This window comes from Coenobita brevimanus, chromosome 14 (genome assembly GCF_032717465.1).
Source record: "Coenobita brevimanus isolate Jiangsu-jjx chromosome 14, ASM3271746v2, whole genome shotgun sequence".
Classification (NCBI taxonomy): Eukaryota; Metazoa; Arthropoda; class Malacostraca; order Decapoda; family Coenobitidae; genus Coenobita; species Coenobita brevimanus.
Window position 1 is genome coordinate 31,680,964 of NC_136967.1, and position 22,810 is coordinate 31,703,773.

Genomic DNA, 22,810 nt, shown 5'->3' on the forward strand with positions numbered 1-22,810 from the left:
GAAAAGCACATAACAGAATATTAGAAGGTCGGCTATGAATCAATGTGATTATGCGAGTTAGTGAGTTATCGCATATCTTAATCCCTAGACACGGGCAGTTTTTCGGCTAACCATCTTAGCTTAGTAATTATGAACAGTTCTATCGTTTCAAGGAAAATCCAAGCAGCCAAAAATAATGTGTATGCAGTCAAGATATTCAAACATTTACGAAGTATCTGAACAGCTAAAATTCATGTTCATACTCAAAAGTAGATGAAGACGATTGGTGGAGTCTAAGGAATAATGGAAATCATATGTTTTAAGATGAAGTAGCTAACATGATGTTTCCTCTACGTAACCGTCGGTCTCTCTCACTCTCTCTTTGTCTGTCTGTCTGTCTGTCTGTCTGTCTGTCTGTCTCTCTCTCTCTCTCTCTCTCTCTCTCTCTCTCTCTCTCTCTCTCTCTCTCTCTCTCTCTCTCTCTCTCTCTCTGTGGGGTGTGAGAGGGGGGGGGGTTCCACTGAGGTGTTTTGGCTATCCTCTGCTCAAAGGTGAAATCAGCACCATCATGTGCCCCATCAAGTTGATATAAATCGGCGAGACGAGAAATTAGTGCTCAGAGGTCAAATTTTTCGCGCTCCATCAGGGCAACAGCGCATCAACTTGACCTCACTACAAAAACGTGATGAAGTGGATAAAGAGATGGGAGGAGAGTGCCAACCTTCATGACCAACGTGTCAAAAGTCTTTTGTATTACTGTAATGTTATGTTAATAATGAATAATTGTAAACAATAGCTCCCCATTATATGCCATTGCTAATAGAAACTAAAACTAGTTTTCGGCCCCTGTGGAAGATGTCAGTGAAAACAGCTTCATACAGTGGACTGGCGTAGTAAGGGGGTGGGAGCGGGGTTGCAACCTTCTCGAGTATCAGTTTTTGGGAGAGTGGCAAATTACATCCTGAGTATATAGTCAACGTTCTCATTTTACTTTTTGACGTGGTATGGATGACTAATGTAAAGCATATGCAACAGGTGTAAAAACAGTAATAATCATTATGCATTATTTTCATGGCCAAATATCCCCTACACTACATCCACAATTATTAGTGGCTGCCAGAGCCAGCGGGCGGGGCCACGCACGGTGGCCGATGTTCACTTCGCCTCTTCTGTTGCTTTTCTTACGTCCACACACCTCACACCCGAATATTCATTATGCCTAGTAAAGTCGTGATTTACATGTTCCGGGATACTTTCCCAGACGTTTGCTGACCCTTGTCTTCACATAATATCAGACCTCGGTTCAGTGATGCATTTTCCACACAGTGTGTGGGGGGGGGGGGATGTGGGAGTGGGTGTGGAAGTGTGGGAGTATAGGGGTGTGGGGGTGTAGGTCTATGGGTGTGGGGGTATGGGTGAGGGTGTCGGGGTGTGGGTATGGGTGTGGATATGGGTGTGGGTTTGTGGGTGTGGGTATGGGTGTGTATGTGTATGTATTTGTCTGGGTGTGAGTGTGTCTGGGGATGTGTTTGGGTGATGGTGTGTTTGGGTGTGGGTGTGGGTGTGTAATCACTTGAAACTCTTTTATGGCATAAGGGCGAAAATTATGGAGTAATGGCACTGGAAATGGGACAGTTTTGGAATGTGTGTGGCGTGCGTAAAGTGGGTTAAATAATGAATAATAGGAACTGAGAAACTGATGGCATGAGGAAGCTTATTCATAACATAAACGGTTGTTGTGGTTATGAAGAGAGAATGGAGAATAATAGGAACTGAGAAATTGTTTGTGTGAGGAGGCTTATTGATAACATATACAGTTGGTGTGGTCATGAAGAGAGAATGGAGAATAATAGGAACTGAGAAATTGTTGGTGTGAAGAGGCTCATTGATAACATATAATGGTATACAGTTGGTGTCATGAAGAGAATGGAGAATAATAGGAACTGAAAAATTGTTGGTGTGAGGAGGCTTCTTGATAACATATAATGATATACAGTTGGTGTGGTCATGAAGAGAGAATGGATCTTGATAAGGTGGTGAAAAAGTAGAGTTTGAAAGTCGGCGGAGGTTTGGATGTTGTAGTTGTTGTTGTTGCAAACCCAGGTTCATCTCGTTGCGATCCCAGTGAAAATCAGAAGCTTCTACCCGTCGTTTTCAAAAGTCTTTGGTTGAGGTTATATTGAAAGACTGTGTTGCAATAGTGATGTGCATGTGGTGAATGAATGTGTTGTGGTGTGGGGGGCTGCCTTGCAGTATGGGCAAAGTAACTTGTTTGTGAGTTGTATTTTGTGTCGGAACCGTAGCAGGGAACAGTGGTGACCACATCGCAGTACTGTACTGTTTTCTTTTATTTATTTTTTACTTTTTTAAACGAAGATGCACTTGACATGTTGATGATGACTGGCTAAAATGCGACATGTCCGAGTAACATGGCTGTATTTCAAATAACTACTAAGTAATGTGACATTACCTGGTAATTATTTTTGAAATACAAGGATGTTATTCGGACATGTCTGCCCAGCCGATCATCACCAACCTGTCAGAGTGCATCTTCGCCTTAATAAAAAAGAAATGAGTATGGGTGTCTTCGTGTCTTTCTGGGTAGGGTTGATGAGGAGTGTATGTCTGGTGGTGGTTCACAGCGAAGGATGCTGTTTGACTGAAGGGTTTGGATGGCTGTGGTGGCTAATGGCTGTGTTTATGCACTGTATGTCTGTGATTTGTAGTGTTGGGTGATCTGTGATTTGTATTAGTGGGTGGAGAAGGGGGTATGTTGCCGAAATACTCTGTGTAGTGTTGGGCAGTTGTTCGTTTATTTTTGGATGGCGGTGATTCAACATGAAATTGCAAGGTGAGATGGGTACGGAGCTACAGCAATTAACTGTCTCACGTATTGATATGATCTTTGGAAATAATTTTGCATCTTGATGAAAGTGATCTATAATATTGATTTTGATGCATACTGTACTTATTCTTTAGGCTTTGTTCGTCTCCTTAACTCTGCTGACTCCCTTCGCCCTCTCTCTCTCTCTCTCTCTCTCTCTCTCTCTCTCTCTCTCTCTCTCTCTCTCTTCAGGGATGGCCCGACCGGGATGGGGGGGTCACCCCCCCCCCAGTGTGTGTTCTGAGTTGGTCAAAGAATTACTGAGTTGGTCAAAAATCGAGGTCATTTAGCAGGCTTAAGCTTTTAAAAACATAGGCCTATATGCGAAACCGAACCAAAGAAAAAACGTTACATTATCTGATGGTTCTAGCTTGTAGAAAGGACCTAACTGATCAGTTGGATCTTCAAAAAGACCATAGATTGGTGGAAGCTCATGAAAACATGAATAAAATCTAAAAGCCATTATCATTACACAATCTGTACATACAGGTTGTTACTGGTGAATCCATATTAATCCATTATCCACATTCACTTGACAGTTGGCTCAACATTCGTTTTTCAACTTTTTCCTTATTTGACTTACGAAGTGTGCATTTGTGTACAATGTGTATGATATTTTTTTTAAATAATCAGTTTAAGCATCTTGTATCTCTCACTGTATGACTGAAAATCAATGAACAGTAGTGCAATTTTGAATTAAGTTGTGTCTATATGCACCAGAAATCCAGAATGAAAGTTTGTTTAAATTTGTCACCAGTAAATAAATTACTGTCCAGGAAATACTGTAAGTCTGTTACAATAAAAATTACTTTCTCATAAATTTGGTTTGTTTTCATCTATTTAGTTGGTTAAACCGTAATGACTTTGCGCCAAACGGATCAAATTGGTCAAAATTGTCCTTACCCTCCCCCCCCCAATCAGATACTCCTCGGGCCATCTCTGTCTCTCTCTTTCTCCCTCTATACACACACACACACACACACAGTTCCTCTGAATTCTCTGCTTGTATCTCTCCCCCATTACGACTGAAACGAGGCACTAGCCTTGCCCCATCCTCTCACCCGCTCTGTGATGCATCTGTTAACTACTAATCTGTCTTCTTTCTTGTATACGACTAGTTAATTGTTGAAATGTCTTAGGGTGTCTTTTTCCAGTGCATAGTGCCACATTATTTCAAACGCTGTGCGTCCAGGCATCTCAATGTTTAAGTTTCTTTGGAAGGAATTGACGGGGTTTTGATTTATGATGGTCAAACAAATCAGTCCTAGTCATTCTAAGAACGAGACTTCAGTTCCCATCTCTTGATGTTGCTGTTGTTGTTATTGTTGTTGTTGTTGTTGTGTAAACCTGGTCTGTCTGGCCAAGGAGAGCCTTGAACCACGGTCAAGCAATCGCCTCTGCAGGGCTGTCCCGTGCAGTGATTGGGTGAAACTAGGATATCAGACCTTGAGCTGCATTTAGTCTCGCTACGCTACTGTCTTTATAGGCAGCAGATTGTTTAGTACAACTGTTGCCCTTGTAACCAATATTTTCATATCATACAATATAATTCAGCGCAAATATACATACTCGTAATGTTTTCCTAAACTAGACTTACTAATAGCGAATACTTTCATGTTTGAAAGGACGGGAGCCCCTCCAAGAACCATCCAGGCTGAAGATGCTGCTATTGTCGCAGCAGCAGGGGCAACGCGTCTTACGATCGCGGTGGCCATAAGGAACAGTCTTCAGTGAGATGTGTCCGCGCTGACTGTCAGGCGAAGGCTGCATGACGCTGGTATACACTATAGAATTACAGCAATGATGGAAAGCCTGATACAACAACACAGAGAGGGAAAAGTTAGCCTTTGCTCATACGCTACTTTCAGAACCTGAACTTTTGGTCGCGAGTCATCTTCACGGATGAGAAGTGTTTCTCCTCCACCTCCCATGGTAGGTTTCACTGCTGGAGAAGAAACAACACCAGGTATATGATATTACCATTTTTATTACTGATAAAATTCCGCACTGTTATTGCCCCCCCTCAAGAAGGCTCCGTCTTCGTTGCAGTCATCTGTTTTCTGTTCACATCACTGTTACAATAATTAACCGGTATTCAGACTTTCACCTACGGAATAGGTCAATCAGAAACTGTCTTCCGCAGTCTGCATACCCCTCCGTCCTTGATTTCCAGTCTTTTAAAGGCAATATGACCAGGCATCTAAAATAATCAGGATCCCTTATTTTGATCTTATTCTGTTCATATTGTATTGGAAAAAGATATGATTCCTTCCACTTTTTGCCTCTGTTTTCTTTGTATAAAGACATTAGTGCCGCGAAAAACTGTGATCAGTTCTAAATAATATAAGGTTAGGGGGCATGTCATCAACTAGTATTCTGTCTAATGGCTGCAACAATACAAAATATATATATATATATATATATATATATATATATATATATATATATATATATATATATATATATATATATTTCGCATGCAGATACGTATTAAGGGTCAGACATTTGTGAGGAGGCACGATCGGGTCACGTTACCTGTAACATCTGGGGATACCTGACTCTACTGGCGCTTGGTGACATGTTCAGCATCGAGGGGAGGCGCTTTACTGCTGACCAGTATGAACATATCCTGGAGGAACGTTCCCAGCCATCTTTACGCGCAAAGGGTTTCCCGTTCGAAGATGGACCTGTAATGTCCATGCATGACCGGTGCCCCATCCACACCGCACGTGTAGTACGGCAAGTGGTTTCAGACAAGACATACTTCACCTCTCAGACTGGCCCGCCAAAGGCCAATATAAATGTAACAAACATGTTTGGGCTGACATGATTAATACCTGGCAGCCAGGAGACGAGGACAAGAAATGATCTCTCAACCACGTAAATGCCCAGTGGGAACTTTGCCGGCGCAAATACTTCATCCGTGGCCTTGTAAGCTCCATGCCTGATAGGTTGTAAGCAGTGATTGAGAAAGGGAGGCTGGATCCGATATTAATGTGAAAGTTAGGCATCAGTTATCGTTATATTAAGGATATGTATGCATATATATATATATATATATATATATATATATATATATATATATATATATATATATATATATATATATATATATATATATATATATATATATATATATATATATATATATATATATATATATATATATATATATATATATAATAGATACAGTAGAGAGATATAATAGATACAGTAGATAGCTATAATAGATACAATAGACAGATATAATATAGATAGATAGATAGATATAAAAATATAGATATAGATATGATACAGATAGTTAGATATGATACAGAGACAGATATAGAAAATATTCCATACTTCATATTTGATCACTAGGGTCAAGATTCTACTGCAAAGCCCAGGTGATGCACATAAAAATAAAATTAGATTTATCTCTAAATTTCCAAGTTGTTCTCACGACACAAATGAAAGGAAATCGCCGAATTCTCTTCCTGTGAATCAATTTTACCCTACGTATTACGTCATTTAAACTTGTTACTTTTTTTTCGCCACGGAATTTTCTGGCCCTCAGAAATGATTTATGATATTTAGATACAACTGGGAGTGTTTCAAAAGCCAATTTAGAATACATCTGTGGAAGTTGCATTGTTAGTATTTTTGCTCCCAATCATACGGTTTTAAGCATTATTTCAATGATCCTCTTTAAAACGTAAGGATACAATCTCCAGATGATATTAATGTACTTCATTGTTCCTTAAACATGCCAATTTTGTAGCTGCCATGTATATTTTAAGTTTTCGTCCTCAGTTATGAGGATTTTATCATCATTCATAAAAAACTTCCTCCTACCGTAAAAATCCCGTCAACAGACAACGTCAGTACAGATCAATATCTGTTCCTTCAATCTGCATTTCTCGTACCTCTGATGCACTTTACGTGTACGGACATGGTGTTTAATTATACATATCGGAATTCCAATATTGTATACTATCCAGTAAAAATCCGTAAATGAAACTCAAAATCTCATCAAAATTCCTTCTAATAAGGTAAAAATTTAGAAATGCTTGACCTAATAAAATGTAGCTTATAGTGTGAGGGAAACTGTGATTATGTGCTTTTATTCTTTTTTCATTTTTACATTAAGCAAAGAGGCCTCGCTGTAACTGTAAAGAGCATCTACTGAAGATAAGAAAGACTAATATTGTCTGTTGACTGTTGAGATATTTACATTTGGAAGAAGGTCGTTTGAATAATGCTAAAAAAATCCTCATAACTGAGCGAAAATGTTATATATGCATGAGAAATAAAAAAATAGGTAGGTAGTAGGAAAACTAACTGAACTGCTTTAATGTCGTCTGGAGATTGTCTGGATGTCTATGTTAGGAAGATCTTTTGTGCATGCTAAAAACCGCATATTGGGTGGCGAAAACAATAAAAATGCAACTTCCACAAATGTACTGTACATTGGCTGAGAAACACTTTTTCCCAGTTGTATCTAGATATATAAATCATTTCTTAGGGTCCGAGAATCCCGTAGAGAAAAAAAGTAACAAGGATTCATGAGGTAATACGTAGATTGAAATGATTCACAGAAAATGAATTTTGCCAATTCAGGGTTTTAAGCCAACAGATTTCACGACGTGAAAACAACTTATATGGTTTTATTTATATGTGCATCACTAGCGCTTAAAAGGGTCATCTTGAGCCTAGTGATCAAATACAAAATATGGAATATTATCGCAGAATGCCTGTTCGTACGATATCAAGATCCAAATTTACCAATGTAAGAACACTGCGAAAGGCAATAAACAGTTTACAATCAAATCGCTGATTTATTGATAATCATACATTCATTATTAGGAAGATCTAAATACAGCTCCGTTCAGAAGTTCGTACTACACCCAGAGTGGAAGGCGCTAGTCTCGGCCCCTCCTTCCCGGACGACAGGTTACAGCTTCGGACCTCCCACGAGCAACCAGACTTTGGCTAGTATCAAAGCAGTGTCATTCGCTCACCGACTGTTAAATGAAATGAGAATTTTATTTTCATACAGATAACAGTCACTCTTACTGCTGATTACATGATGGAAGTATGTTTATACTCGCCTGCCTAAAAAAATATAATACAATAATACCCGCAGAAAAGCACATAACAGAATATTAGAAGGTCGGATATGAATCAATGTGATTATGCGAGTTAGTGAGTTATCGCATATCTTAATCCCTAGACACGGGCAGTTTTTCGGCTAACCATCTTAGCTTAGTAATTATGAACAGTTCTATCGTTTCAAGGAAAATCCAAGCAGCCAAAAATAATGTGTATGCAGTCAAGATATTCAAACATTTACGAAGTATCTGAACAGCTAAAATTCATGTTCATACTCAAAAGTAGATGAAGACGATTGGTGGAGTCTAAGGAATAATGGAAATCATATGTTTTAAGATGAAGTAGCTAACATGATGTTTCCTCTACGTAACCGTCGGTCTCTCTCACTCTCTCTTTGTCTGTCTGTCTGTCTGTCTGTCTGTCTGTCTGTCTCTCTCTCTCTCTCTCTCTCTCTCTCTCTCTCTCTCTCTCTCTCTCTCTCTCTCTCTCTCTCTCTCTCTCTCTCTCTGTGGGGTGTGAGAGGGGGGGGGGTTCCACTGAGGTGTTTTGGCTATCCTCTGCTCAAAGGTGAAATCAGCACCATCACGTGCCCCATCAAGTTGATATAAATCGGCGAGACGAGAAATTAGTGCTCAGAGGTCAAATTTTTCGCGCTACGTGATGATGGCTTTTCCATCAGGGCAACAGCGCATCAACTTGACCTCACTACAAAAACGTGATGAAGTGGATAAAGAGATGGGAGGAGAGTGCCAACCTTCATGACCAACGTGTCAAAAGTCTTTTGTATTACTGTAATGTTATGTTAATAATGAATAATTGTAAACAATAGCTCCCCATTATATGCCATTGCTAATAGAAACTAAAACTAGTTTTCGGCCCCTGTGGAAGATGTCAGTGAAAACAGCTTCATACAGTGGACTGGCGTAGTAAGGGGGTGGGAGCGGGGTTGCAACCTTCTCGAGTATCAGTTTTTGGGAGAGTGGCAAATTACATCCTGAGTATATAGTCAACGTTCTCATTTTACTTTTTGACGTGGTATGGATGACTAATGTAAAGCATATGCAACAGGTGTAAAAACAGTAATAATCATTATGCATTATTTTCATGGCCAAATATCCCCTACACTACATCCACAATTATTAGTGGCTGCCAGAGCCAGCGGGCGGGGCCACGCACGGTGGCCGATGTTCACTTCGGCCTCTTCTGTTGCTTTTTCTTACGTCCACACACCCTCACACCCGAATATTCATTATGCCTCAGTAAAGTCGTGATTTACATGTTCCGGGATACTTTCCCAGACGTTTGCTGACCCTTGTCTTCACATAATATCAGACCTCGGTTCAGTGATGCATTTTCCACACAGTGTGTGGGGGGGGGGGGATGTGGGAGTGGGTGTGGAAGTGTGGGAGTATAGGGGTGTGGGGGTGTAGGTCTATGGGTGTGGGGGTATGGGTGAGGGTGTCGGGGTGTGGGTATGGGTGTGGATATGGGTGTGGGTTTGTGGGTGTGGGTATGGGTGTGTATGTGTATGTATTTGTCTGGGTGTGAGTGTGTCTGGGGATGTGTTTGGGTGATGGTGTGTTTGGGTGTGGGTGTGGGTGTGTAATCACTTGAAACTCTTTTATGGCATAAGGGCGAAAATTATGGAGTAATGGCACTGGAAATGGGACAGTTTTGGAATGTGTGTGGCGTGCGTAAAGTGGGTTAAATAATGAATAATAGGAACTGAGAAACTGATGGCATGAGGAAGCTTATTCATAACATAAACGGTTGTTGTGGTTATGAAGAGAGAATGGAGAATAATAGGAACTGAGAAATTGTTTGTGTGAGGATGCTTATTGATAACATATACAGTTGGTGTGGTCATGAAGAGAGAATGGAGAATAATAGGAACTGAGAAATTGTTGGTGTGAAGAGGCTCATTGATAACATATAATGGTATACAGTTGGTGTCATGAAGAGAATGGAGAATAATAGGAACTGAAAAATTGTTGGTGTGAGGAGGCTTCTTGATAACATATAATGATATACAGTTGGTGTGGTCATGAAGAGAGAATGGATCTTGATAAGGTGGTGAAAAAGTAGTTTGAAGAGTTTAGTCGGCGGAGGTTTGGATGTTGTAGTTGTTGTTGTTGCAAACCCAGGTTCATCTCGTTGCGATCCCAGTGAAAATCAGAAGCTTCTACCCGTCGTTTTCAAAAGTCTTTGGTTGAGGTTATATTGAAAGACTGTGTTGCAATAGTGATGTGCATGTGGTGAATGAATGTGTTGTGGTGTGGGGGGCTGCCTTGCAGTATGGGCAAAGTAACTTGTTTGTGAGTTGTATTTTGTGTCGGAACCGTAGCAGGGAACAGTGGTGACCACATCGCAGTACTGTACTGTTTTCTTTTATTTATTTTTTACTTTTTTAAACGAAGATGCACTTGACATGTTGATGATGACTGGCTGAATGCGACATGTCCGAGTAACATGGCTGTATTTCAAATAACTACTAAGTAATGTGACATTACCTGGTAATTATTTGAAATACAAGGATGTTATTCGGACATGTTGCATTCAGCCGATCATCACCAACCTGTCAAGTGCATCTTCGCCTTAATTAAAAAAGAAATGAGTATAGGTGTCTTCGTGTCTTTCTGGGTAGGGTTGATGAGGAGTGTATGTCTGGTGGTGGTTCACGAAGGATGCTGTTTGACTGAAGGGTTTGGATGGCTGTGGTGGCTAATGGCTGTGTTTATGCACTGTATGTCTGTGATTTGTAGTGTTGGGTGATCTGTGATTTGTATTAGTGGGTGGAGAAGGGGGTATGTTGCCGAAATACTCTGTGTAGTGTTGGGCAGTTGTTCGTTTATTTTTGGATGGCGGTGATGCAACATGAAATTGCAAGGGTGAGATGGGTACGGAGCTACAGCAATTAACTGTCTCACGTATTGATATGATCTTTGGAAATAATTTTGCATCTTGATGAAAGTGATCTATAATATTGATTTTGATGCATACTGTACTTATTCTTTAGGCTTTGTTCGTCTCCTTAACTCTGCTGACTCCCTTCGCCCTCTCTCTCTCTCTCTCTCTCTCTCTCTCTCTCTCTCTCTCTCTCTCTCTCTCTCTCTCTCTCTCTTCAGGGATGGCCCGACCGGGATGGGGGGGTCACCCCCCCCCCAGTGTGTGTTCTGAGTTGGTCAAAGAATTACTGAGTTGGTCAAAAATCGAGGTCATTTAGCAGGCTTAAGCTTTTAAAAACATAGGCCTATATGCGAAACCGAACCAAAGAAAAAACGTTACATTATCTGATGGTTCTAGCTTGTGAAAGGACCTAACTGATCAGTTGGATCTTCAAAAAGACCATAGATTGGTGGAAGCTCATGAAAACATGAATAAAAATCTAAAAGCCATTATCATTACACAATCTGTACATACAGGTTGTTACTGGTGAATCCATATTAATCCATTATCCACATTCACTTGAAGTTGGCTCAACATTCGTTTTTCAACTTTTTCCTTATTTGACTTACGAAGTGTGCTTTGTGTATGTGTATGATATTTTTTTTTAAATAATCAGTTTAAGCATCTTGTATCTCTCACTGTATGACTGAAAATCAATGAACAGTAGTGCAATTTTGAATTAAGTTGTGTCTATATGCACCAGAAATCCAGAATGAAAGTTTGTTTAAATTTGTCACCAGTAAATAAATTACTGTCCAGGAAATACTGTAAGTCTGTTACAATAAAAATTACTTTCTCATAAATTTGGTTTGTTTTCATCTATTTAGTTGGTCAAACCGTAACGCCAAACGGATCAAATTGGTCAAAATTGTCCTTACCCTCCCCCCCCCAATCAGATACTCCTCGGGCCATCTCTGTCTCTCTCTTTCTCCCTCTATACACACACACACACACACAGTTCCTCTGAATTCTCTGCTTGTATCTCTCCCCCATTACGACTGAAACGAGGCACTAGCCTTGCCCCATCCTCTCACCCGCTCTGTGATGCATCTGTTAACTACTAATCTGTCTTCTTTCTTGTATACGACTAGTTAATTGTTGAAATGTCTTAGGGTGTCTTTTTCCAGTGCATAGTGCCACATTATTTCAAACGCTGTGCGTCCAGGCATCTCAATGTTTAAGTTTCTTTGGAAGGAATTGACGGGGTTTTGATTTATGATGGTCAAACAAATCAGTCCTAGTCATTCTAAGAACGAGACTTCAGTTCCCATCTCTTGATGTTGCTGTTGTTGTTATTGTTGTTGTTGTTGTTGTGTAAACCTGGTCTGTCTGGCCAAGGAGAGCCTTGAACCACGGTCAAGCAATCGCCTCTGCAGGGCTGTCCCGTGCAGTGATTGGGTGAAACTAGGATATCAGACCTTGAGCTGCATTTAGTCTCGCTACGCTACTGTCTTTATAGGCAGCAGATTGTTTAGTACAACTGTTGCCCTTGTAACAATATTTTCATATCATACAATATAATTCAGCGCAAATATACATACTCGTAATGTTTTCCTAAACTAGACTTACTAATAGCGAATACTTTCATGTTTGAAAGGACGGGAGCCCCTCCAAGAACCATCCAGGCTGAAGATGCTGCTATTGTCGCAGCAGCAGGGGCAACGCGTCTTACGATCGCGGTGGCCATAAGGGACAGTCTTCAGTGAGATGTGTCCGCGCTGACTGTCAGGCGAAGGCTGCATGACGCTGGTATACACTATAGAATTACAGCAATGATGGAAAGCCTGATACAACAACACAGAGAGGGGAGGTTAGCCTTTGCTCAACGCTACTTTCAGAACCTAGACTTTTGGTCGCGAGTCATCTTCACGGATGAGAAGTGTTTCTCCTCCACCTCCCATGGTAGGTTTCACTGCTGGAGAAGAAACAACACCAGGTATATGATATTACCATTTTTATTACTGATAAAATTCCGCACTGTTATTGCCCCCCCTCAAGGCTCCGTCTTCGTTGCAGTCATCTGTTTTCTGTTCACATCACTGTTACAATAATTAACCGGTATTCAGACTTTCACCTACGGAATAGGTCAATTATGAAACTGTCTTCCGCAGTCTGCATACCCCTCCGTCCTTGATTTCCAGTCTTTTAAAGGCAATATGACCAGGCATCTAAAATAATCAGGATCCCTTATTTTGATCTTATTCTGTTCATATTGTATTGGAAAAAGATATGATTCCTTCCACTCTTTGCCTCTGTTTTCTTTGTATAAAGACATTAGTGCCGCGAAAAACTGTGATCAGTTCTAAATAATATAAGGTTAGGGGGGCATGTCATCAACTAGTATTCTGTCTAATGGCTGCAACAATATATATATATATATATATATATATATATATATATATATATATATATATATATATATATATATATATATATATATATATATATATATATATATATATATATATATATATATATATATATATATATATATATATATATATATATATATATATATATATATATATATATATTTCGCATGCAGATACGAGAGGGTCGACATTTGTGAGGAGGCACGATCGGGTCACGTTACCTGTAACATCTGGGGATACCTGACTCTACTTGGCCTTGGTGACATGTTCAGCATCGAGGGGCGTTTTACTGCTGACCAGTATGAACATATCCTGGAGGAACGTTCCCAGCCATCTTTACGCGCAAAGGGTTTCCCGTTCGAAGATGGACCTGTAATGTCCATGCATGACCGGTGCCCCATCCACACCGCACGTGTAGTACGGCAGTGGTTTCAGACAAGACATACTTCACCTCTCAGACTGGCCCGCCAAAGGGGCCAATATAAATGTAACAAACATGTTTGGGCTGACATGATTAATACCTGGCAGCCAGGAGACGAGAGGACAAGAAATGATCTCCTCAACCACGTTAATGCCCAGTGGGAACTTTGCCGGCGCAAATACTTCATCCGTGGCCTTGTAAGCTCCATGCCTGATAGGTTGCAAGCAGTGATTGAGAAAGGGGGAGGCTGGATCCGATATTAATGTGAAAAGTTAGGCATCAGTTATCGTTATATTAAGGATATGTATGCATATATATATATATATATATATATATATATATATATATATATATATATATATATATATATATATATATATATATATATATATATATATATATATATATATATATATATATATATATATATATATATATAATAGATACAGTAGAGAGATATAATAGATACAGTAGATAGCTATAATAGATACAATAGACAGATATAATATAGATAGATAGATAGATATAAAAATATAGATATAGATATGATACAGATAGTTAGATATGATACAGAGACAGATATAGATATAATACAGATTTTATATATATATATATATATATATATATATATATATATATATATATATATATATATATATATATATATATTCTGTTGACTAAAAAATAGAAATAAAAATAAAATTGTCTATTTTTGTCTGAAAACCTCCGTATAATTATGCTTATATATTATCCACCTCCTACTACATGCAAGATTACTCACAGGTAACAAATATAATGTGTTCCTTGGCCTTCCCACACAAACAGGACGGATGAAGTAAACTATTGCAATGTCTTTCCTCCATAATTATGCAATTTGTTAATGCGTCGGTGGTGTTGGACGGTGGTCGCTGCGGCGGCGGTGTTGGTGGGTTGTGGGTGTTGGTGGGTGGCGGCGGTGGTGATGGGTGGTGGCGTCGGCGGCGTTCGTGGTGGTGGCTGGTTGTGGTGGGTGGCAAGTGGCAGAGACTGTGGTGGTGGTGGCTGTTGTTGTTATTGTTGATGTTCTTATGTGTTTGTGTTTGTGTGTGCGTGTGTTTGTGTGTGTGTTTGTTTGTGCGTGTATGTGTGTTTGTGTGTTTGTGTGTGTGTATGTGTGTTTCAGTGGGAGAATAGTCAGCTCACAAATCACATATTGATTCATATCAGACTTCTTCATTTCCCTCTTTTTGTGTATTGTAACTTGTTATTTGTATACATATTTTCATCACAACCGCATAATGTCCACGTATTTCCTTCACTAATATGCAATAATACTTGCCAGTATCTGTATAAATATCCTTTTCATCTCAAATTTCGCATTCGTCGTGTGACTGAAACTGTTCCGGTACTTGCTGCTCTGTCTGTGGTGGCGAGAGGTTCGGCGTATTAACATGTCGTCCAGAAAGAGTGGACCGAGGCTTGTGCCTTCCACTTTGGGTGTAGTACGAACTTCTGAACGGAGCTGTACATAGCCGTACTGAGATATACAATTTATAAACATTATTTGGTTCCTCATATGCGCTGATTTATTGTTCATGATGGCTCTAAAAAATCAGGTTGAAATCAATTAGATTATTAAATTCCGATGAGTCTATTGGCTTCTTTTTAGGCTTAACTTCACTGAGTATTGGCTGTGAGGGTAGATCAAAACTATTTAACTGGAGTGATGGCTGTATGAAGGTATTTTCGGCGGAATCATCATATATCCAAATCCTAAAATGTGCTCAAAATTGATTGGGAAACACACCCTAATATTACCAAAACTCAGAAGAAACATCTGAGGGTTAAAAAAAAAAAAAAAATCACTCAGTAAACATATCACATGGTATCGATTGACAAGAAAAGAAATCTGACACATGTTCTTAAGAACAATAAGTTTCAATAGATGTTGGGGTCACCTAAAGAAGCGAGGAACTTCAAATGAGTATTCTCTACTACCAGTAGAGGATGCAATTTATAATTACAGAGAGCCTCCTGACTGAATGTTAAAAAAATAAACAAATAAAAGTTATTGCAGATAATAAAGGTTCGCGTTCCACGACAATTAACATTTCTTTACATAAAATATCACAAAACTGTTACCTCATGAGAAAGAATATTGATGAGATTTTGACTTTACTTATGAATTTCTACGAGAAAGTAAACACATTATCGCTATTACCATTTTTGTCTTTATACCTCATCTCCGTGGAAGTAAAGTGCATGACAACTATAAAAAATGCGGGTTGTAGGAATACTCATTGAACTATACTTGTGTCGTCTGTTGATTTTTGGGATATTAACGTTAGGAAGACGGTCGTTTGAGTGACGCTAAAAACAGCATAACTGACAGTGAAAACTAATTATTCATGACAGCTACGAAAAAAATCAAGTTGAAGGAATACTGACTGAACTGCATTAATGTCGTCTGGATATTTTTTGGATTTTTACGTTGGGAAGAGGATCATATGAATAATGCTAAAAACTGCATAATTAGGGGGAAAAACACTAAAATGCTACTTCCACAACTGTGCTCCAAATCGGCTGGGAAACACTCCCAGTTGTATCTTAATTCCGTAAATCATTTCTAAGGGTCAGAGAATTCCGTGGAGAAAAAGAAATCAGTAACATGGCTAAATGAAGTATTTCGTAGGATGAAATTGATTTAAAGGAAGAGAATTTTGTCATTTGAGGATTTTAAGCCCAAAGAGTTTCCTTTCATTCGTAACGTGAAAACTGTTTAAAATTTGATGTTATTTTTATGTGCGTCACTAGGGCTAAAAAAAATGGCATCTTGAGCCGAGTGATCAAATATAAAATATGGAATATTTTTCCCGTTTGTCGGTTCGTGCGATATCACGATCTAGATTTACCAACGTAAGACTACTCCGAAAGGCACTGGAGAATTTAAAAGAAAATCGAATATTTATTATCATATGCATTATTAGAAAAAACTAAATACATTGCCGTACTAACATATACAGTTCATTAACAAAAGATGCTTCCTCATATATGTAGATTTATTGTTTATGATGAGTCAAAAAATCAGGTTGAAGTACCGTCGACCTGAATATTATGACTTCCACGTTGAGATTAATTGGATTTTTGATTTTCGATGAGTCTATTGGCTTACTTTTAGGCTTGATTTCACGGATAAAAGGTAGGACAAAAGGTGATTTAGTAATGGATAAGAGCTTTCTCTTTGGGGTTACTTCAAGACGTTTTCACTGGACTGATGCTTGTATGAACGTACTTTTGACGAAATCTTTAAATATGCAACTTTCACAAATGTACTCAAAATTCACTGGGAAACACATGTTAGGACTCCATATTATAAATACAAATCATGATAGATAGATAGATAAATAGATAGACAGAGCTCCAGGCAAGCCTGGGAAAGGGAAATGATCTTGCAAGTTAACTGAGGAAATGTTGACAATACACAGGAAGTAGCAAGTCAGTGGATGATATAGGTAGTGTGTCAGCGAGATTGCATACGAAGAAAGCCTAGTGACCATACACACACATACACACATACTCACACACAGGTTTCTAGAACTTTCCAACCACAGTGTAACATACGTGACACGACCCCTGCTACACCAGAATTTAGGAAGCAGAGCTCAGAAGGAGGCTAGCATTAGAACCGACAGGTAGTGGAGAGAGTGAACAAGAAGAAGGGTCCAACTAGACTTAGTGTATTCAGTCTCTGTAATACATACACTGCTCAACTTAAGATTTTTCTCTGAAGATAATAAACCAAGATAAACTCCCTGTATTCATCTCTAATTCCTACTACAAGAATCGAGAGTAAACACATTCTATTCTTCCCAAAACTCAGAAAACATCTGTGGATTAAAAAAAAAAAAATCATTTTCAGGAAAAATATAACAAGAAATCGATTGACACATAAAGAAAGGTGACATATAAGGTTCTTACGAACAGTAAGTTTCGATTGATGTTTGGGTCATTGAAAAAAGCGAGAAACTTCAAATGATCGTCCTTTCTTATCTTCAGTAGATGCTCTTTACAATTACAGCGAGCCTCCTTGCTTAATGTAAAAATGAGAAAAGAATAAATGCACAAAATGAAAGTTCCTGTTACACTGTAAGCCACATTTCCTTACGTGAAATATCTCAAAACTGTTACCTGATGAGAGGGAATATTATAAGATTTTGACATTCACCCATGAATTTTAACGAAAGAAAATACACAATCGCAATACCGATATATATAAATACCATTTATAACTTTATACCTCACCTCCGTAGACGTAAAGTGCATGAGAGGTACGAAAAATGCAGATTGAGGGAACCCTTATTGAACTGTACTAATGTTGTCTGTTCTGTTGAGATATTTACGTTAGGAAGAAGGTCGTTTGAATGATGCTAAAATCCTCATAACTGAGCGAAAATGTTAAACATGCATGACAGCTACAAAAATAGGCCATTGTTTGGATGTTTACGTGAGGAAGATCATTTGAGTAATGCTAAAAACCACATAATTGGGGTCGAAAACACTAAAATGCTACTTCCAACACTGTGCTCCAAATCGGTTGGGAAACACTCCCAGTTGTATCTAAATTCCATAAATCATTTCTAAGGGTCAGAGAATTAAGTGGAGAAAAGAAAAAATAAGTTACATGGCTAAATGAAGTAATTCGTAGGATGAAATTGATTCACAGGAAGAGAATTCTGTCATTTGAGGATTTTAAGCCCAAAAAGTTTCCTTTCATTCGTGACGTGAAAACTGCTTAGAAATTTGATGTCATTTTTATGTGCATCACTAGGGCAAAAAAATGGCACCTTCAGCAGAGTGATGAAATATAAAATATGGAATATTTTGCCCGTATGTCGGTTCGTGCGATATCATGATCTACATTTACCAACGAAAGACTATTCCCAAAGGCAATGAAGAGTTTAAAAGAAATCGATTATTTATCATATGCATTTTTAGAAAAACTAAATACATTGCCGTACTAACATATACAGTTTATTAACAATAGATGATTCCTCATATATGTAGATTTATTGTTTATGATATCTTAAAAAATCGGGTTGAAGTACCGTCGACCTGAATATTATGACTTCCACGTTGAGATTTTGGTTTTTAATTTTCGATTAGTCTATTGGCTTACTTTTAGGCTTGATTTCACGGATAAAAGGTAGGACAAAAGGTGATTTAGTAATGGATGAGAGCTTTCACTTTGGGGGTACTTTAAAAAGTTTTCATTGGAGTGATGCTTGTATGAACGTATTTTTTACGAAATCTTTAAATATACAACTTCCACAAATGTACTCAAAATTCATTTGGAAAAATTCTATTCTTCCCAAAACTCAGAAGACACATCTGAGGGAAAAAAAAAAAAAATCACTTTCTGTAAACATATAACATGGTATCTATTGAAACGCAAAGAACAATAAGTTCCAACTGATGTTTGGGTCACCTAAAGAAGCGAGGAACTTCAAATGACTATTCTCTATTATCTGCAGAGGATGCACTTTAAAATTACAGCCAGGCTTCTGACTGAATGTAAAAAAAATAAAAAAAAAAGGCAATTGCACATAATGAATGTTCGTGTTACACCAAAAGCCACATTTCCTTAGCTAAAACATCTCAAAACTGTTACATCACGAGAATGAATATCACTCAGGAAACATATAACAAGAAATCGATTGAACCTTAAAGAAACCTGAAATATAAGGTTCTTAAGAACAGTGTTTCGATTGATGTTTTCGTCACCGAAACAAGCGAGAAACTTCAAATGAGTGTTCTTTTTTTATTTTCAGTAGATGCATTTCTCTATTACAGCGACCCTACTGACTGAATGTAAAAATGAAAAAGAATAAATGCACATAATGGAATTTCCTATTACACTATAAGCCACATTTCCTTTGGTGAAAAAAATCACAACTGTTACCTGAAGAGACGGAATATTGATAAGATTTTGACATTCACCTGTGAATTTTAATGAGAAAGTAAATACACAAGCGCAATACCGATATATAAAATTATTACCATTTAAAACCTTATACCTCATATCCGTAAACGTAAAGTGCATGAGTTACGATAATGCAGATTGAAGGAACCCTTATTGAGCTGTAATGAAGTTGTCTGTTGACTGTTGGGATTTTTACGTTAGGAAGAAGATCGTTTGAATGATGCTAAAATCCTCATAACTGAGAGAGATGTTAAATATGCATGGCAGCTACAGAAATACGCAGATTGAAGGAACACTGAACAGCATAAATATCGTCTGAAGATTGTTTGAATGTTTACGTTAGGAAGATCATTTGAGTAATGCTAAAAACCGCATAACTGGTGGCGAAAAACTAAAAATGCAACTTCCACAAATGTACTGTACATTGGCTAGGAAACACTCCCAGTTGTATCTAAATATAAATCATTTCTGAGGGTCCGAGAGTTCGGTGGAGGAAAAAAAAGTAATAAGGCTAAACGAGGTAATATGTAGGATGAAAATGATTCACAGGAAATGAATTTTGAAAATTCAGGGTTTTAAGCCTAAAGATTTTCCTTTCATTCCCTACGTGAGAACAACTTAGAATTGTGGTGTTATTTATATGTGCATCACTAGCGCTGGATATTAGTATCTTAAGCCTAGTGATCAAATAAAAAATATGGAATATTTTCGCCGAATGACGGTTCGTACGGTATCATGATCCATATTTACCAATTCCACTACGAAAGGCAATAAATAATTTACAATCAAATCGCTGATTTATTGATAGTCATACATTCATTATTAGGAAGAACTAAGTATATAATCGTACTGAGATATACAATTTATAAACATTACTCGGTTCCTCATATACTCAGACTTATTATTCATGATTGGTCGAAAAAAATCAGGTTGCAGTATCGACCACCTGAACTATTGTGTCTTCCAAGTTGAGATTAATAGGATTATTAATTTCCGATGAGTTTATTGGCGTCTTTTTAGTCTTGACTTCACGGATAAAAGGTAGGACCAAAGGTGAATTAGTTACGGCTGATAGTATTGGCTGTGAGGGTAGTTCAAAACTACTTCACTGGAGTGAAGGCTAAATGAATATAATTTCGGCGAAATCACTATATATCCAAATCAAAAAATGTGCTCAAAATGATTGGGAAACACACCCTAATATTACCAAAACTCAGAAGACACATCTGAGGGTAAAAGAAAAAAAAGAAAATCTGTTAACATATAACATGGTGTCGATTGATACGTATAGAAACCTGACATATGTAGTTCTTAAGAACAATAAGTTTCAATTCATGTTTGGGTCACCTAAAGAAGCGAGGAACTTCAAATGAGTGTTCTTTATTATCTGCAGAGGATGCACTTTAAAATTGCAGGACGTCTCCTGGCTGAATGTAAAAAAAAAAAAAAAAAGTAATTCACATTAAGAAGGTTCGAGTTCCACCAAAAGCAACATTTCCTTACGTAAAACATCTCATAACCGTTACCTCGTGAGAAGGAATATTGATGATATTTTGACCACCTATGAATTTCTACGAGATAGTAAACACACTCTCGCTAGTACCGATATATATAATTTATTACCATTTATAACTTTATGCTTTATCTCCTTAGACGTAACGTGCATGACAGCTACAAGAAATGAGGGTTGATGGAATACTGATTGAACTATACTTGTTTCGTCTCTGGATTGTTCTGATATTTACGTTAGGAAGACGGTCGTTTGAGTGACTCTAAAAACCGCATAACTGAGTGAAAACGATAAATATGCATGACAGCTACGAAAAAAGGCAAGTTGAACTGCATTAATGTCGTCTGGAGATTGCTTGGATTTCTACGCTAGGAAGAGGATCATTTCAATAATGCTAAAAACCGCATAATTCGGGGCGAAAACACTAAAAATGCTACTTCCACAACTATACTTCAAGTCGGCTGCGAAACACTCCAAGTTGTATCTAAATTGCATAAATAATTTCTAAGGGTCAGAGAATTCCGTGGAGAAATAAAAATTAAGCAAGAAGGCTAAAAGAAGTAATACGTAGGATGAAATTGATTCACAGGAAGAGAATTCTGCCATTTGAGGATTTTAAGCACAAAGAGTTTGCTTTGATTCGTGACGTGAAAACTTCTTAGAATATTTGATGTTATTTTTATGTGCATCACTAGGGCTATAAGATGGCATCTTGACCAGAGTGATCATATATAAAATATGGAATATTTTCACCGTATGGCGGTTCGTGCGATATCATGATCATATTTACCAAGGTAAGACGACTCCGAAAGGCAATGAAGATTTTAAAAGAAAATCGTTTATTTATTACCATATGCATTATTAAGAAAAACTAAATACAATGCCGTACTAACGTATAAGGTTCATTAATAACATGAGTCCTCATATATGTAGATTTATTTATTATTATGGGTCTTTAAAAATCAGGTTGAATATGATCGACCTGAATATTGTATCTTCCACGTTGAGATTTATTAGATTTTTAATTTCCGATGAGTCTATTGGCTTCTTTTTAAGCTTGATTTCACGGGTAAAAGGTAGGACCAAAGATGAATTAGTAATGGCCTAGAGCATTCACTTTGGGGGTACTTCAAAACTGTTTCACTGTAGTGATTCTTGTATGAACGTATTTTTGGAGAAATCCTTAAATATCCAACGTCAACAAATGTACTCAAAATGCATTGGGAAACACATTCTATTCTTACCAAAACTCAGATGACGCATCTGAGGGTAAAAAGAAAAAAAAAAAGCACTTTCAGGAAACATATAACTAGAAATCGATTGATATGTAAAGAAAGCTGACATATAAGGTTCTCAGGAACAGAAATTTTCGATTGGTGTTTTGGTCATTGAAACAAGCGAGAAAATTCAAATGAATATTCTTTCTTATCTTCAGTAGATGCACTTTACAGTTACAGCGAGCCTTCTAACTGAATGTAAAAACGAAAAAAGAATAAATGCACATAATGAAAAGTCCTGTTACACTATAAGCCTCAATTCCTTAGGTGAAACATCTCAAAACTGTTACCTTATGAGAAGAAATATTTATAAGATTTTGACATTCGCATAAATTTTTACGAGAAAATAAATAATCGCAATACGAAAAATG

At 37.9% G+C, this 22,810-nt stretch overlaps 1 pseudogene; it reads right to left on the reverse strand.

The window, feature by feature from the left end:
• Window positions 1–7,527: 7,527 nt before the first annotated feature.
• Window positions 7,528–22,810, reverse strand: part of LOC145390338 (uncharacterized) — a 118,776-nt pseudogene continuing 103,493 nt past the window's right edge.